The sequence below is a fragment of the Typopeltis vanoorti genome, chromosome 15, assembly GCF_054136105.1.
Source record: "Typopeltis vanoorti isolate ZY-2024b chromosome 15, IOZ_Tvanoo_1.0, whole genome shotgun sequence".
NCBI classification, from domain to species: domain Eukaryota; kingdom Metazoa; phylum Arthropoda; class Arachnida; order Uropygi; family Thelyphonidae; genus Typopeltis; species Typopeltis vanoorti.
Window position 1 is genome coordinate 95,584,772 of NC_143563.1, and position 4,664 is coordinate 95,589,435.

Consider the following 4,664-nt stretch of genomic DNA (forward strand, 5'->3'; position numbering starts at 1 on the left):
CTATTCTCGCACAGGAAGCCACTATCGGAATCACCTGATAGTAAAATAAGTCCCTGAATTAAAAAGACAGCTGTTTGTAGCTATCTTTTTTGCTACACACAGCAAAAAGATAGCTGTTTGTAGCTAACTAATGGTGATATTACACCTTAAACCATCGTGTTCTCTTCTTGTTCAGTACTCGGTTCGCTCCAGAGATACATCACCTAAAAATATCTGTTGTACAAAAACAAAACTAGAAATATTATTCAAATAGTTAAAAATTATTACTTTCATGCCTCCATGGAATCAAGGCGTATTTAGTTGTCACATGTTAAAGTAGCCCATAATTATTTTTAGTGGTTAAGTTGTTTTTTTCCTTCAGTATGTTATGATAATTTTTGCATAAAATTGCAGACATCAAAGTAACCGAATGTGCATTCCACGTTATCTTACTTAAAATCGTTTATAAGAATTTAAGGAGACTCACTAAAAACGGTATCAAGAAATAAATTGAGAAATAAAATCACAAGTAACTTTATCCTAAGTCCTTATGATAAATAAACACGGTACACGATTTCTGATTTTCTGAATTTGGGTTGTGTCACTGAGCCCGCTTGAAAGTACCGAATAGCTTACGGAATGCAGGTTTATCTTCTATATAGGACATGTAAATATTAATCCCTACATAAAGCAAACTCCTAAGAAGTCCGGCTGGCGGAGCATAGGTGAAGGTCAAGTGTTTCGTCTACTTACATAGCTCGGAGGGAAAAACTGATGCAGGTTTCGTTTTTATTTGCGTATATAAGGAAGTTTGCCTTCTCACCCACTCTTACTCCCACGAAGTTTACCAAAAGGAATAACATTTCCTCAGAATTCACTGGAGTTTTTATTTGCTTATTATAAAACCCGAAGAGCGAGTACACAGATAAACTTAAACATCATTTGTTTGCGCGTGATTACCATGACTAAAAATAATAAAATAAAGTGGAAAAACAGGCAACAATATAACTGTTGAGTTGTCAAAAGTTTCCTCATTTGTCAACAAGTAGGTATTAATGTTCAAGCCTTTCTCTGTACCGCAGTAATATATGCATAGATTGGTATGCGCAGAAGCTTGCAAACAGCTGAGCAGATACTCATGCTTTGAACTACATGCACCAAGAAATTTGGTACAATCAGAATTTGGTGAAGTGAAAATATTCATTTTGTTATACTGCGCCATCTTGTACATCTAGTTTAATGCCCTTTCTTTACGAAGTATGCCGTGAATTTTTCAAAAAATCAGTTCCCTAAATGCCATCGCCCTATTCACACACACATCAATGTCTAAAAATGAAACTGCGTCCATATTTATACTTCGTACAATCTTCTCTTCCAGTCACCAATCAACTTCGGGTGTAAGGGTCACATATCATTTGAAATCAATCCTTGCACATTCGTAAAACTGGTTTTTCCTCCGCTAATGAGATGTATCGCATCATAAATATCTTCGGTTCAGTGGTTAACAGAGATGATTATTGTATCTGTTTTTATTCCTCGCTATAATTTCATTACCACTTATTACTTTTTTTACCGTTAATTTTTAATGGTTACAAACTAATCATTGTATTATTTTTATTGTATTTTATAACGAGCTAATTATAACTGTACGTGTTTAATTGGCTGTTGATAAGGTGTCATTCTTTCATTTCTTCCTATTGAGCATTTAATTAAATTTTCACGGAAGACGAATTTCGTAAAAACTGAATAAAAAAAGAGTTGGTCTCTTTAAAATCATATTTTTAATTCAATGTCCTTTTCCATCTTCTTAACCCAGTTACTTATGTTATTCCTTTTCAACGATGCTCACTTGACCTCAAAATTCAGATTGTCAGTGGCAATTTTTAAATTATGAAAAAAATTTCAAATTCTGCCTTTTGAAATACTCATTTTTATTACTGTATCTTCGTATAATTTATAAAATGCAAACTTCCAATTCTTAATAGTATACAAATTATAATCTTGCTAATTATACGATCAAGATTTCCGAGACATTTTAATGGTGTAGTGTTAGTTGAGAAAGAATATCTGTGACCAGAAGAATTTGGTTAATTGGAATATCAAACTTATCTTTAATCTCAGGGAGATATCGCAGACATATTCATTAGAAGAATGGCGAATGTCGTTGGGCCAGTTGAACCATTAGACCTTCCCAAACACGGTGGAATTATTCTTTTATCTGTCTGTAAGATGTTTGCAATAATATCAAATCAACTATGGCCCTGCGGGATAAACTCTTTCACTTCTCGTTGAAGTCCGCTTCCCACACTTGATTTTAAACTCACCTCTTCCAACCATCGGGAACTTAATTCTCTTTTATGCCACTGCGAAAAAATCATGCATTTCTTGAAGTCTTTTTCTGCATGGCTGATTATAAATCCTAGTTTGTTTTTTTCTTCTCCTCGAAAAGAAACGAATTAATTTATAAACAAGGAAATATCCATAGTTCTTCCTATGTTGTACTGGATAAAAGAAAGAATGTGGGAAAATAGCAAGTCACGGATGACCAACAGTGAGGAAACAAAGTGAAGTCTGTATACAAACATCTGGAAGAACTTCGCATTAGATAGATAAGGCATCCTCAGAAGCATGGCCAGCCTACCGGAAGGAATATGAGGAAGCTATTATTAGTAGCAGGTGCTATTTTTTTTTATCCTTCTTAAGGGGGCAAACACTTTCACGGAAGGTACATAAAAATGTGTTTTTGAATTTATGCTAAAAAGAATAAATTATGGTTTATTACACCAATCAGTCTTTGTCTTCAGAATCACGATCTTTTCTCTTGAACAGCGTTGAAAAACCTACATTTGTGAAGGTCTGCAGCTAAAGGAATGTCCCCTCGCGCATGTGCACACCTGCAAAATTCTTTATCGCTTTAGTAAAATTAAGTCTGGAGGTTATTTATTGTGCAAGGTTGCCACTTAACATATACATCAATTTTGAGACTAATTAACGTCTCACAGCAGGAGATGACAACTTACAAACGTAGCGCAATAAGATGGTGAAGAAAGAAAAAAAAATGGCGTGGCAAATATGAAAGTGGCTTCAGTTCTTTGCTCCCTCTTTCCAAGTTCATTAGAAAAACCATTCACTCATGCAGTCTACTGAGGACTGATTGGGATCAAATGCTAGTATACATCTACCCACAACCATCTTCGTCTATTTATCATGTTTGCAAGTTCACTGAAGTCATGTCTTAATGTTGTCCAAGACTACGTGTCAGTTTTTTAAGTTTTGAAACAGGAAAAAAAAATATAAAGACATCATGTGCATACAATACATTATAATACAGTCGATACGGTACAAATATGAAAGCATTGCAAAGAACACAACTGCTAATTAAAGACAAGTAGACCTCTTCGGATAAAGTAAATAGTTATAATAAAAATGCATGCCATCAATTCAAGAGATCGGGTGTTATAAGAGTTGTGAGTCGCAGTAGTTTCACTTGGAGCATATTAAGAATTACACCTGTCTTCGAGGACCAGATGTTAAAAAAAATATAACCCTGAAGTTAATGGGATGTCTGTCAGCGGAGGATCAAATAGCTTTAAAGGACTCATCCAATACTGTTTGAGCTTTACTTTGAAAAGTCTACTCATTATGATTCCAATAGGAACGATGAAATTACAGCAAGAATAATCTACATGTCATTATGATCACAAGTTAGACGTGAATAGTTGTCTTTTAGTTATACGAAGATGGGATGAGTACACATTTATAGTAAAGAATAAAAATTTTGCAAAAAAAAAAAAAGCAGCAAATCGAAATAAAACCGAAAACGACTCATCTTAAAAAATCATGCAAAGAAATTTTGCATATTAAGACTTGTAAAGTTACACAGGCTTTATTAATTACATTTGACATGCAGATGTTTAGTATTATCGTAAGCCACATATATCGCAGCTGTGAATTGCGTGTGTTCTTCGGCTGGTTTGTCTGTATTGCCGCGGCGTTTCTAGGAAGGAAACTCAGTAACCAAAGAGCACACGTCCTTGCTGTGCTACGGAAGTAAAAAGGATTGCTATTAAATTACAACTAATATTTAAAAGTTATGTTTGCTTTTCGAAGCCCTGGAAATACGCACTTTACGTTTTAATCTTTACTTGTGTAATGTTTACTGGAATTAAACCAATTAGGAGGGTAGGGACAAATATAAAGAGGGGAAATCCAAAATGTGAAAGATAGCAAAGATCAGATGATTATTACAGTGTGAAAGACTTCATAATCTGTGGATTATGAAGTCAAGTCTTTAAACGTGCCCATAAAGGATATTTTAATATGAATCCAACTGACGAAGCCAAAAGTGGAAATTTTTTCTACCATTCTGGCCTTCGCTAAGGCGATGTTATCAACATCAAGTTCATCTATTACTTAAAGATATCCACACAGGTATTTATTCATGACTGGATCCTATCTTGCAATTTGTTGGAATTCAGTGAAAATTATGGAATGAATGGCAATTATATCCCAAGCTTCTGCATCCTGTTTTAGTTGCATCCATTAGTTTCAATACATTTCATTACTTCAGGCAGTTTTACGATCCTGGAGTACTGTAAATTGAACAATACAGTCATACAGAAATATGCGACCTGTATTCTTCACGTGCTCAGTAACTGAATCAGACTACATATTAATAAATATGC